Below are 14,735 nucleotides of genomic sequence, written 5' to 3' on the forward strand. Positions count from 1 at the left end.
CAATCTCTTTTTGCAAATGACTGTAGTGCCTGAATCCCAGATTTATTGTTATCCAGTCGAATTTCTGGATTGGTTTTTTTCCCCCCCCCTTATCATATGTGTTCTGAAACAATGAATCTTAATGTTTAAAATCCTGTCCTGAGGAAATGGACCCCACAGCAATTAATCTAATCCTTACTGCTAAACTCACTTCTTATGCTTTCCTCTTTTAAATATTTGTTCCACTTTATACATCTTAGAACACTGTAATCCCTGTTGATACGCTCTGCCATTTACTGATACATCCTCCCAGTTTATTACTGATACATGCTCCCACACGTAAAAATCATAGTTAGTATTTCAAATTAATTTCTTTAAAATGAATTTCTAATTGCTAAAGGAAAGCAGCCACACAAAACTGACACAAAAATAAAGATCCTTTCCTTATTTGACTATAGCAGAAGTGTTGATGTAAAAACAGGACCAGAGGACAGACTCTTCTGCCAAAGCAGCCAAGCTGTTCAAGGCAGGGTGCATTGGACAGGTTATTCAACCATTTCATTCGCCCTCTTTGACGTGGCAATCAGCAAGTAATACAACCTTAATGTAACAAGCCATGTCATAACTTTTAAAAGCCTCTGTGTTGTTTTCTGGTGTGAATTCTGTCGTCTAAAATTTTTTTCCTAGTTTTTCCTCTTGTGCTCTCTGTATTTCTGCATTTCGAGACACTTGGGAGGGAGCAGGGGTTGCATGAAGTTGTCTTAAACACAAAGATATAAAATTGCCTTAAAAATGCTGGTTTAATAACTCTACTGCCCTGACACATGCATACAGCCTCCCTGGCCTCTTCCTTCTTCCACCTTGTTTGATATTGTGCTTCATTTTTACATGGAGACAGTGTTTCTTGAGATCATCCAAAATTGCCATCCAAAATATATACCATCCACTGGTATAATAATGCTAATCTCACTATTTCTCCTTTCTGAGCTAGGACAGATGCACTTTGGTTTTACACAAAGGACTTCATTCAGTGTTGCTTTAGCTTCTTTGTGCCATGGATTTTGTGCCAAATTGTTGACCTTCAAAATTATAAGGGTGAGAGATTGGACAAATCTTCCAACTGTTCCCTATACAGATGCCTAAAGTGTGGACCATTGTGTACAGTACTCAAGATTCACCCTGAGAGCCTTTCCACTCCCATGACCTACCGTCTCACATAGGCACTGTTAAGGAGGAGTAGAGGTGGAAGGGTGAACACACTAGGACAGCACCAGCAGCCAAACTGTATGGCAGCTTCCGTGCTTGCTCTCATCCTCTGTCCTCTAGCAGACACATCTAACACAATGTCATAAAGACCTTATGAGCTTTAATTTGAGAGAAGTGTATTTTGTGAGTGTAGTTTCAGTCTTTTAAGTGCATGGTATAGTGTTTCATGGGCTGCAGGGGTATCTGTCATGGAGCACTTCTTCCCCTTCCTTCTCCTTGGACCTTGGTGTTCCCTCTTTTGTTTCTAACTCTTTTCTAACTCTTCCTCCTCCTCTCTCTAGCTGATGTCTTCATGTATTTCTTGGATATGTTTCAACTTGGCTGTCAGGCTCAGCCTTGACCTGCAGTGGATCCATTGTAAAGCTGCCTGGAACCATTAGTGTCTGGCATAGGGCAGTCCCTGACCCTTTCCCACAGGTTTCCAAGTCCATATGGGCAAGCTGGATAGGGAATGTGACCAAGCTACCTGCATCATGATATCTTTTTGCTGGTTACTGGGATTTTTTTACTTTACTCAAGGGTCTTTTAGTTACATACTGTTCTTGTTTAGAAAATGTCACATATTGAATATTATGTTTGGAGACTGTATGTATTTATGGAGTCACACAACTTTTGAGAGGATCCTATTTCATAATACTGAGAATACATCCAGGAATTTCTAAGGTGATGGGCCTCTTTTGAGAGAAAATCCCCCCATTATCTTGACTTACAAGGTTCTTTAATTTGCTGAATAGGTGCTACCTACATCTCCTTCATCTGACTTCCACTTGAAACAGATACACTTCATGATTTTTATTGCAGGCAGATGGTAAGATTTGTGTGGAAATCCTAGGCAATTTTTATTGGGCTATTAATTACTGGCATTTGAATTATTAGTATTGAATTATGCTAATATTTTCTTATTTCTGCAACAATTATCCTTCTTCTGGAGAGGAACGTGACTTGTATTTGTGACTTTCTTGTTTTCTTAATTAGCTCATTATGGTAGGTAACAATAAGGAGAAGACTCTGTTCAAATGCTCCTTCAAAAGCAGTAGAATAATTCTGCCAGGCTTGGAAAAAATGCAGTGGAATTTCTCTGCAGTCGCACAACCCTACTGTGACCTGTAGCTTAATGTGCACTGTCCTAACCTGGACTGTCAAGTAAAAGTTGTATGTGACTTCTTCTAATGTGATGGGAGAAAATTGTTATGAAAACAGTCAGCAGTGGTTCTCTCAGCTAGAAACTAGAAAGGCTGTGAATATTAACTACAAAGACTGACCACCTTTTACTTAATTCTCTATTTTATTTGAGGATGGCATGTGCTTCTGAAGATCAGCCAGGTCCTCCAGAGTATTATAAGCCCTGTCTGTCAGCTTATATATAATACAAATATAATACAATATACTTATATAATACAATTTTGTTTTGGAGTCCTATAGAGACTCCTAAAAATTCAGAAACACAAGGTCAAACCCTGAGCGCTTTTAGGTGTACAAACCTGACTCATATAAATTTGTGATTGCAAAAAGTTTTCTCTCTCTCTTACATATTACAACAATCTAAAGAATGACAGATCCCCAGTAGGATGAAAAAAATGAAATGTCAATATTTTAGCTTCTCTGCCTCCATATGGTACTATTATCCCTTTACTCATACACCCAACATTATGGCACCTAATTTCTTGATAAGGAAGCAGGAATAATCAGCTTCCTAAGCACTACTGCAAGGTAGGTCTGTAAGAAATGCTTATGCTAAAGGATGAGAGATATAATCATGGCTTTCCACCCATTCATGCTTGAGAGGTGAATACCTCTCAATGCAGGTTTTTAATTTGGTAATTAGAAATTCTCATGCTTGATCTTAAGTTCATTTTGGAAGTAGTGCTCTTGTAATTTCTAACCATCACTTTTTATTAACTCTTGGGAAGCCACACTTCTGTGTATCGCAAGATGAAGTGTAATCAGATACCATCTCACTAAAGCACTGCTGTGTAAACCACTTTCCCTCCTGTTTAACTGAGAAACTGAACATGGAGAGGCTTTATGTTAACAAGGAAAAGATTAATATTTAAATTGTCCAGAATGGTATTATGGCTCTTCTGAGCCTCTTAGTAACTGGCATTGCCTCTTTGCCTATGCTTACATCATCCTTATTTTCAGGCATCTGCAAGGATTCGGAAATGCTCTGGAGTTATAAATAATACACTGGTAGCAGAGTTGGGATGGTAAGTGTTCAAAACAAGCTCATCATTGTATGTATGTCATGAGCAAACAAACACTGCATTTCTGCCCACGGGTCTAGTCAACTCTGAATTTTTTGAAGAATAGTTTCTGAGGCCTAACTTAGCTGTGGCAGAACCTTTTCCCACTGGAAGAATATAGTCACTATAACTGCTCGCTGCTGTAACAGTTATTTTGGTAACAACACTGTTTATGGTTTTCAGTGTGGTCAGTGGACCCTTGTAATGGCTGCCTATGAGGAGTTTACCAAGCACTCACTTCCAATGACCTTAGATTGACTGGAGAAACTGCTCTTCATTGGAAAATGAAAATTGAAAAGAACTGAAGAGAGTTATTCTGTTGCAATGTTTATGTTCTTGGTCTAGTTATCTTACTGTGAACAAGGAGCTACCCAAGTCGTGTCTGCTGATGAACAGAATTTACACATAGAGTAAAAGAACTGAAGGGATGGGGTAGTGTATTTTGCCTTTTATACTCTGTTTAAATATCTGTCCTGAAACCTAATAAAATCTAGGTTTCTTAGGGCTCTGAAGAAGAATAGTACAGATTGGCAGATGTTTCTGATGGGAGATGAAATTCTGTTCTTAAACCATTAATACTAAACAGACCTAAATTTCCTGCACTTCAGTTGTGTTGCAAGAGAATTGATTGTGGTATCTGAGACAGAAAAGAAAAAAACTATGATGGTAGTTGTGGGAGATTTTACTTCAGTTTTAGAGAAATGTAAAAAATATTTTTCAACCAAAACTTTTATCCTATGCCTTTGGTTGAGGGAAAAGAAAAATACCCGTGCCTTAAGGAGTACATATGAAATCATAATTAGCAGGAGCATTCTTGGTGCTTAGCTACATGGTTAATCTAAGAACTTGCCTACAGTAACAGAGTTAAGCATTTCTTGCTGTGAGTTTTCAAATTCTTTTGAAGATAGTGTTGCTTGGGTTCTGATCGGACTGAATCCATGACAAAGGAACTGGGACTATGAGATGAGAAAAATTGGTAGATTTTCCTACAAGGATTTCTATCTAGGTGGGGTGGAGCATTGCCAGAGCACACTTAGGGTGATGTATCTGTTGGACTTGTGTCTTTTATGTCATGTCCTTCCTAGAAGCCAGGAAGATGCTGCTGCTACTGACCATAAGTCAGGATCACAGTGATAGCCTCTTGCAGATGCACTTTGATTTAGTTATTGGAACTGCTATATAAACTGCCATCTTTCTTGGCAGTTTTCTAGGTATATTTTTCAAATATCTTTTTTTTCCCTCTAGGATTGTTAACAGATGAACTTTGAAAAAAAAATTGCTGTGCTTCCTCTAGAGATCAGGATGTCTTGGACATTTCTGTTTTGGTTATTTATCTGGCTATAACAAAGAGACAGATGTGAGGATTCTCTTTAGAAATGGATGAGTTGAGGATAACTGCAGATTTTAGTCAATAGGGAAAAGTTGCTGGTGAGTTGGGAATATTTTTCTAAGATCTATTTTTATAAAATATATTTTGGCATGTTTTATTTGAAGACTGTAATTTTAAAGCTGTTAAAATCTGTAATTCTTAAGTTCAGCACTTAAGCTTGTATTTCTCTTTAAGCACATGAATAACCCCATTAAAGTGCACAGAGCTAGTCTTGTGCTGAAGCATTTTGCTGAATCATGTCCCTGGAGAATTTGATACATGCAAAGAAAAACATACCTAAATATATGAGCATTGTTCCCAGGTTTGGTAGAAATATTTCTGCTTTCTATATGTACTTCTTATTATAAGTTTCCCTTGAATGCAGTTTGAATATAATTCTGCTGTTCAGCAATCCAGATGCAGGAAACATGCCATAAATATCTTGCCCTTCTCTCCCTCCTTCCCTCCCTCCCCCAAAGTTGCCTTTGGCAAGTGTATCATGCTATATATTGATGTTACTCTTTTGTAAAGAATTTATAAAATTTTGGACAGTAATAACATACTTTTGTGCGCTGTTCCATAAACACAGAGAAAGTGCAAGACCACTTACTCTCTTACTCCAATCCAATATAATATAGATCAATATGCTCAAGAAATTCTGTTATCACTCTGGAAACAGGCTTAAACGGCCATTGTCAGTAAGAGTTATTCATAATTTGTTTAGGAAAAATCAGCTGACAGAAGTGGATCTCAAATTTTTATTTTTGGTGGCTGGGGTGTCTATTCTCTCAAGAAGGTGCATGGGATATATCCTGAGGAAGGTGAGTTTGTGAGGAGCCCAAAGTTAGTCAAGGCTAATCAAACTGCAATAAGGAGTAGCTGATAGGCATAGCCAGTGCACAGTCCAGTTATTACTCTTTCTGTCCAGTAGGAAACTCTGTATGGTTCCAGGATATGACCCTTCTAGTCCCTGTGGAGACAAGGAAGCAGCAGCTGGGTCTGCATATCACAGCTCTCTGCTGTAATCGTTGAGTAGCTGGGGTCATGCAGAGCAGTGTCTGCTAACGTTTCCACGGGAGGATTTGAAATTGAGCTCCCAGGAATTTTTCAGACTGCACTCCCTTTTGGGACAGGGATCAATAACTGAGACTCCCTGTTCAGTCTGTTTTCCTTAGGGCTGTAGGTAGCCAGAATTGCTTGGCAGAGTAGCTCTCTCATAAATGGCTGTAGGTGGAGCTCCAGGAGACAAAGTTAAATTTAGGTACTTTGGTAAATATCCCAAGTGAGGCTGGATAGACTCCAGGCCACTGTGTCATTTCAGGAATTCTCATGGATGTGGTCAGTCACTGGTGTGATTGGTCTAACTTGACCAGCTCAAATTTGGCTTAAATACCTGTTGCATACCATGTTTGTTTACCTGCGTGTCTTTGCTGTTTTACTTTGTTCTGGGCATACACAGCAAGTTGTGTTGGACCATGATCAAATTTAAGTGTGTCAGAGTCATGTTTTAGAAGCATAAGTATGATACAGTACTTGTGAAATGGTGCTTAATTCTAAATGATTGATTTTATTTTGTTGCAATTTTAGAATCATTAGTGGACTTGTCAGACTTTTCAACCTTATTATCTCCTAGAATAATGAAGGACAGAGTTTTCAAAAGATGCTGTTTTTCTTTTTATTGGTTAAAAAAAAATTGGTAATCTTCATTTATTGTGTCAATCGTGGAATCTAGAGATGGGAAAGACTTACTACATTATGTAGTCCATTGCATTCCCCAGCCAAATGGTTCTCTACTATAAACTTTTTCAGTGCTTTGGGCAATTTAGTTTTAATTATCTCTGCAAATAACACGATTTTCACTGCTTCTCTAGGTAAGTTATTGAACACCTCATTTTTTTTTTTCCCCAAATGATTTCATTATATTTTACTTTATATTTAGCATGCATATATAGGTAGCTAGATGGATATAGATATCTTTTAAAAGACAGAAATTTGTTACCTGGTATTTTCTGGGATAGATAGAGAAAAAAAAAAAGATTTTTCCAGTCCAATGCTGTAGATACTCAATGCTGTAGCAAATGTTGAGGTTTTACAATTATGTTTTCATATCTATTTTGTTGCAGTAAGGGTCCCCTGAAGAGTGAGAGAGGATATACTATTGAAAAAAGTTCTTTCAAATACATCCTGACTTAAAAAAAAGGGTCATCTATTGCCATGACTACTTATCACAGCCGTTTAGCGTACTGCTAATTGCAATGACAGGTAAGCAAAATGAGATTTGTAAATTGTATCTATATTTTAAATTCATGGCTACTTCTTTGCTATTGTCCTTAATAATTCTTGCTGTCAGGCACTGCAGATCTTTGTAGGCATTCCTTCTGAACTAACACTGTTATTGTTGAAACAAATTGGACTGGTCTTCTTCTTTTAATATCTCTAAAAGATTAAAGATCAAGTAAGGAAAAACATTATAGAGGCACAAAAAGCTAGCGTTCACTTACATTTTGTTTCACCTTTAATCAAACTGTAAGTGCTCCTGCTAGAAGTGTTTTTGTAGCACATCTGTTTGTTCAGAAATATAATGATTTGTCACCTCTTTGGGACAACTTACTTGATAACAATGACTTAGTGTGTAAGACAGTACAACAAGGGGATGATTAATAGGAATTTCAGAACAGAAAAGAGGTCAGTTTAATAAAATAAAAATTTATATATATCTTTAATATTTAAAGTTTTGAAATAATATTTTTATTCATTTTCTGAATAGCTAGAATCCAAATAGATAAAGGTCTTCCAATATTTTTATACTTGGTAATAGAATCATCCATGGTTACAATTTGGCAGGCTTAAGTTCCTTAATAAATTGTATCTCAATGAAATCACATGATTGACTACATAGCTGTAGATCAGTTCATGACCAAAAAAAGGATTTGAAGCTCCTATTGCTTTCATCCCCTAATTTTGTACATCAAGCTTCTGATATTTTCCCTTAAAAATGATAAATTTCTTAAGAAGCAGATCTGCTGCCCTCCCTTCCCAAAAATATTGTTGGGACTTACGTGCTTGCTAAAATGTTTGAAGTACTTAATGAATTTTAAAAAAGTTGCATTTGACTTTTGCATATATTCTTTACCAAGGATTTTAGCTTTATACATAGGATACCTGTAGAGACATTTTGCTCAAAAGAAAACCAAAAATGAGGTAGAAATGAATGCATAAGGAAGTAGTGCTCCCATGTGAGGAGGCTTTTGCTACCTTTGGTTGTGTAAATTGCTGACCAAAGTAAGAAAATGAGCAAGCTTGTTGCCCAGGAAGTTAAAAATAGAAATCTTCACAATTTGTGCATTCCTGCAAGGAACCTTTTGGACTGGGATCAGTTTCTGGGTGAGAAATCTTCCCACCAAAGCTTCAGATGAAACTGAGGAAACATAATGTATTTAATTGATTGGGAATTTACTGAATAACCAGCACTGGTGAGAACTCAAACCACCCGGAGTAAATGTGATTAGATGCTAAAAAATTACTAAATTTTTATTAATCAGCCTTAATGTCCAAATGCAATTTCCAGAAAGTAAAATCTTATTTCCTTTACAAATTTGTCTTTGTCTCTTTACTGCTCTTATCCTGAGCAATTTTTAATTTTCAATGCTGATTAATATCTGCAGTCATCTCTCATATCATACATCTACACTCCAGTCTAGCAATGCAGCTATAGCTCTTCAGGATACACCTGAACTGGCTTTAAAACTGTTCCTGTGGGTACCCAGCATAGTGTAGCCAGACAGGGGCCTGGAGTTTCATTTAGGCACTTTGATGTATTTAGGCTTTAACAGTCTGTACTGAGACTCATCCTGCCTCGGGATGGACTTTTGTCAGTCTCTAAATAGGTTAGTTAACTTGTCTTGGATATGTACATCCAAGCTACCCTGCCTGGTGTCAAACCAGCATATTCTTTATTCCACTGAAAGTTGCATACAGTAAAGAAAGGTCAGTGTGTTCAGGCTCCTGTGGAGGGAATAAAGGGATTTGCAACATCTAAGCGGTCTGTAGTAGCTTCAAACTGAAAAAAAAAAAATACGGGAGTTACATCATTGCCTTGTGTGTTTATAATATTTGATTTCTCTCCCCAGTAGATTCATAAATGACCAAACTCTGACAAGAGTAATGGATTTGAACAAATCGACCTTAACAGAGAACATTACAGTCTAGAGTGTTCAGCCCAATCCTCATGTCATTTAGCATAAAAGCAATCAAGCAAACCAATGCCAATTTCTTGTATCACTCCCACCCTCCTTAGATTATTTGTCTGGATTTATTTTTACAAGTTTCCATTTTATAGTATATTTCTATTACCAGTGAAAGAAATATATTTATTTTGAAGCAGGATGTAAGAATATTTCAGTGTGTTGCCCTTTGTTCAATACCATATTTTACTGGTTTTTTTGTTAGTAGTAGTAATGATAATAATACTTAACACTTATAGTACCCCATGTATTGAAAAGAGCTGTGCTGCCAACAACTCAGTATCTTGTGTAGACTAGCTAGATATTGTATCTCCCTTTTAGAAATAATCTGAGACAGAAGATCTTTAACAACTAGCCTTTGGAAAGTATCATAATTGTCTCTCACTGAATTTTTGTTTGTATAACTCTAATTTCCAAAGGTTCCTGGCTTCATCTGTTACCTTCAATAGAGGAATGAACTAAAAAAGACGAACCAAGGAGGACAATTGACAGTGTGTCTGCAATTGAGTAAGCTGGTGCTTCCTCTTTTGTGCACTCCTTCCTTCAGTCTCTAGTGCATATGCTCCACCCATCTTGCAACCCCAGACCCACTGCTGCAGAGGTCAGCAGGCAAACCTCAGTCCCTGGAGACTCTAGAGAGTCTCTAGTCACACTACTTTTCCTTCTCACTTTCTGTCCATCAATCATCTTAATATTCCTGCATATTATCTGCTGATTTATCCATGCATTCCCTCTAATTGTAGTCCCTACCATTCTTCTGTTCTTACATTCCTGTGGTTGCAAGTGGCTGACGAATGCTAGTGGTATAATTGCCATGAATTTACCCATCCAAAAGAACGTTAAAATTAAGAACAGTGTTCCAACATATGTTACACCCCACACTTGCTACCACCATCTTTTGTATGCAGGAGTTCACATTTGATTCTGCTTGCCTTCCCTCCTACACTTATATTTCCTACGCGCGCGCACACACACACACACACATGCACATCTGTTTTCCTTTCTCCAATCAAGAGTAAAATTTAGCTGCTTAAATAAAACTGCTGGTATATTTGGGGGTCTGTAGATGTAACATTCAAAATGAAAATATCATCAATTTTATATGTTTATGGTAAATTTTGTAGAAGAACTTGCCATTGGAGTATTTCTAGTCCAGGAAAAGGGCAGAAGACAGCATGAAAAGCTGTCCTGTGGGACTTTGTGGTCCCTGTACTTGTATTATTTTACAGTGTAGGGCTGATGACTTTGATATGTCATACTTAATATGCATTAAAAGTTTCTTGTACTTTTAGGATTTTTGCACATGCTGCTTATATATCAATGTATTATGTAGGATACCATATGAGGGGTTTTATCACTGAGGTTTTATCAAAACTGTGCAGAAAATAAAATTGGATAATCCTCTTTTTCATTTGGGGGGATTTCTTTTTTTTAATAGTTTACCTCTTCCAGTGGTTTAAGCAAAAAATACCTCTGATCTGAAATGGGCTTTTGAACAAAGGTCTAATTTAAATATAGATAGAAAAGGGCAACATTTTTTCCTGCACTGCATTTTGTGCATTCCAGCAGAGTCTGCCAGTACATGTTGATAATTGTTTACAGTAATATCCAAATAAATTTCTGTTTCTCTCCCCCAAAATGTTTTCCATCTTGAAAATATAGTCTTCCAGTAACAATTTTATGGTTAAAGTTGTAAAACAGTTTTTTATTAAAAGCTTTTAATGTTGATGTTCGTAAAGGAAAACTTTTCTCTTTTAAAGTGTGTTGTGTAGTCAAAAAAGGTACTTGGAAAGGACTCAAGTTTAACTGCTCAAGCTGTTTTTTGAGAGGATGGAAACCAAAAAGAAATTGTTCTAATTTTTACAGCAAGAAAACCTTTGCTTTTGAAAAACCATACAGAAATGTCTTGTCAGGAGACCCAAGACTCTTGACTAGCGTGAGAAAGCATTGCAGTTGTTATTAAGTAGGCAGATCTTTCCCTATTAGATTGTGTTCAATGCACAATGGAGATACTAGAAATGCTTGAACATCAATTAAAAAGAAATGTTTCTTAAATCTTACAAGAACAAACAACGTTTCAGCAGTACTGTACCCCTGGGAAGCAAAGGAAGAGAATAGGGCAGAGGGCTTGCTCGTTTTAAGATGCCATACTTGGGTCTTTAAACCTGCAAAGAGAGGCGGTCTCTGAGCACATCCAATAGTTTGATACTGCTGAAAGGAGGATTTCAGGTTCTGTTATCCTCTGCTTCCTCTTCCACTCTCCCTTACTTCTGCCCCAAGGTCCAACTTCTTTTTTACAGCCACAGAACTGTTACTTGTTCAACCACTCATGAGTGGATTCAGCTCATTAAGTAAGAAGAAAACAGGGTGTTTTTTTGCTGAACTAAGCAGGCTTTTGCAATTTTACTTGTTATATTTGTCATGGAGAAGTGTGTACAAACACATAATAAACAAGCAATCACAATCCTGAAAAACATACGGTATTTCAGAATTCAGAAGGATTACTTGTGTGCTTAAGCCATTATGAGTTCAAAACCTGAGAATGAAACAATTTATCTTTTCTGATGGAAAATAACATCAGGATACTTTTATACCAGAACCACAGAATTTCTGCAGTCGCCATCACCCCAGAGTAATTGAGAAGCAGGGTTGTTTTTTTCATTTAAAGGTCTGCATGGATGCTAGGATTTCACAAACACTGACTAAGTCGAGGTTAAATTGGCTTCCTCTTCAGTTTTAAAACTGGCAAACTTTCCTCCCCTTAACCTCTCTGATTTTAGCCTCTTTTGTTTTCCAGAAAGTCCAGAGACAAATTGCATTCTTCACCTTTTTTGTAAATGCAACCCCTTTCCCACTTTTGTTGGTTTTTTCAGTGATCTGAAATAAGCAGGTTATATTTCCTTTCTATTGAAAATGATGATGTAATGGGTAAAACATCAGGAATTATTAATGAAAATGCAGAAGTCTTCATTCCATAATAGAAAAAATTAAAGGTGCCAAACTAAGCTCTTCTACAGCTTTTTAGGTTTTCTGCTCCTTTAACAACTCTGAATGTTTTTTAAGACCATAATTAATGAAAATAATGTAATGTCTTTGGCTTTTGGTGCAAAGTATCTTTTTCTTTTGTTCTTTTAAGTGAAGAGGAAGCACCAGATGAATCTTAATATTTGAAACATGGTTTCTACCTAATCAACATGTAATACTTTATTTCTGCAAGTATCCTAAGACTTCAATAAAATGGGTCCTGAAAATAGTTAGCCTTCCAAAAGGCCAAAATTAGACATAACATCCTTGTAAGTGTATTTGTTCAAGAGCAGGATATTTTAAGACCTGCATTTTAATCTAAACATGTGTTTGCTATCAGCTGCAAAGGTTAGGCCTTCACAGATTGTTCTCTGCACAAGGAAAATCTGTGAGTTGGTTTTTTTTGAGGCATAATATGGGTGCTTTTACCTTTACTTACTGACAGTGGTGAAGACAAAAGAAATTGAGCCAATGGTTCAGCATATTTTAGCCTGCTTCCAGCCTTTTTTTCTCCCTCTGAGTATAGATATACTCTCTGAACAGTAATAACTACAACCCACCTACAGTGTTAAGATGCTCATTACTGCACATGTCATGAGAGGGACTCGAAAAACTGTCTCTTTGGAAGGAAAAACTGCTTATGATGCCCGGTATTAAAATTTAAATGCATATTCTTATATTACCCCTCTTGAGGAAACCTTGTATGAGGGAATGAAGTTTTACGTACACCCTGAATATGAGTATCTGTAATAGCAATTGTTCTATAGACAGAAAAAAATCACAGAAAGAAATCTAGATGCACAATAGAAGGATGAGAATGATAAATTAGCTGAATTTCCAACAAAGTTATTGTTGCACAATTTGACTCAAATATCAGTAATATTATAGAACTACATAGTTCCTTCCACTCTGGAAATAGGATATTGAACAAAAAGCAGAAAGGTCAGTAATGCTATTTGTCCCATTGGCTTTCTGATACAATACAAGAAATAGATTGGTTACGAGTTGTCGACCATGGATTGCATAGATTACAGAAATAGAAAAAAACAAGAACAGAGTTATGAGGGATGCTTTTTGTGTGTTTTGCCTCCATCAGTTGAACTTGGAATGAAAAAAAAAGGTACTCTCTTGACACGAGTAGTTTACAGCTCTTTAATTATAAGTCTTAACTTTGGCCTAAATCCCTTCCAAAATGTTTACAGTTTCCTAAAATCTAAAATCTTGTTTTAGGACTGGCTAAACAACAATTGCAGAGCAAGCAGTTTTCAATCTGAGAAGTACAGAAGAAGCTTCAGTTGGGCATTGTCACAAGAAGACTTATTTGAGAGCCTGTTACTAAATCTTGTCCTTCAGTATGCAGATCCAGAGTCGTCGTGATTGCTATTGCCTTTGCAGATGAACAAGCTGTGTTGCAACTGTTTTTAGGAATGTCTTGTTGCCATTAATTTAGCAGTCACTTTTCTTTTTATGGGCTTTCCTCATTTCAGAACTTGAGACTTATCTACATGGAGCAATTCGTGAAAATTAATGTGAGTCAGCTAAAGATGTGACTTAGAAATAGATCAGTTAAACGTCATTAAAACCCCTAAGGACCTTCTTATCCAGAATTCAAGTGGTCCTAATTTAATTTAATTTACTTCATCAGTGAAGTTAGATCATTCAAATGTAGTTTCTAAAGGAGAACATCTACATTAGGATTTAATGTAGTTTTACAGCTTCTCTTTAAAGTAACATTTTTAGTTAATTCACTTTCCTGATTGTCCTCATATAAATAAATCCCTAATCCCACAAGTGTTTTTAGTTCTGGCTAATCCTTGACACTACTTAATAAGGGACTGCATAATCCAGATAGTGTCTATACCAATTGCTGTGTTGGAAAACATCCAATTTCCAGTCTCTGCTGCATCTGGTAAGACTCTTCTCTGACTATTCAGCTTTACCAGCAAACTATAGGGCAGTGGTAAGGCAGGCTAAACCTAAGGCAAGAGGGTTTTGTTCCCCAAAATCAATTAGCTGATACTAATACAATGAGACTTCCATCTATTAGCCAAGCTAAAAAGCTTTTAAGCTGATCTGCAGGGGATATCTTTAGCATCTTCATCCAGACTTTCCCTGAGGGTTGAACCCTTTTCAGTTAAATGTCATGCTTGGGAGGATGCTTGAACCTTGCTGTAATGCTGAGGTGCAATTGTTGGACAGAGCTGGAGAAGTCTGTGTAGGGGGCGGTTTAAATTCCATACTGGATTCTGTAAGTGTCAGTCAGCAAGGGCTGCATAGAGGATGTGTAGGATCAGTAAAATTTCAGCAGGCAGCTCAGGCATTTAGGTAATTTTAGGTGCTTTGTGTAGATTATGGTGTTATACATTTCTCTATAAGGACTTAATCCTGATAGGAAATTAGACCATTTGAGCTATGTTTTTAAACCAAATCTGAACTGTTATGCTTCTCTGTTTGCTTTACAGTGGAGCTTTGAAGTAAAGACACAGAGATGAGTAAAAATATGGATAGTGATGACACTGTTGAAGTAAAATAGTGCTTATGGTATGTAGAGATGTGAATTTCTGCCTTGTGACAAAACTGTATGATCCTGCTATGCACATGGGCACATGG

The 14,735-nt window shown here is 36.9% G+C and overlaps 1 long non-coding RNA gene across 1 annotated transcript in view; it reads left to right on the forward strand.

Annotated features, from left to right (window-relative positions):
• Positions 1-3,327: 3,327 nt before the first annotated feature.
• LOC125324885 overlaps positions 3,328-14,735 on the forward strand; it is a 61,823-nt gene continuing 50,415 nt past the window's right edge. The window contains exons 1-4 of the long non-coding RNA XR_007203144.1: positions 3,328-3,452; positions 4,734-4,916; positions 6,981-7,119; positions 9,521-9,608. This is a non-coding gene — a long non-coding RNA (uncharacterized LOC125324885). The remainder of the gene's footprint in view (positions 3,453-4,733; positions 4,917-6,980; positions 7,120-9,520; positions 9,609-14,735) is intronic.

Source organism: Corvus hawaiiensis, chromosome 1 (genome assembly GCF_020740725.1).
Source record: "Corvus hawaiiensis isolate bCorHaw1 chromosome 1, bCorHaw1.pri.cur, whole genome shotgun sequence".
NCBI lineage: Eukaryota > Metazoa > Chordata > Aves > Passeriformes > Corvidae > Corvus > Corvus hawaiiensis.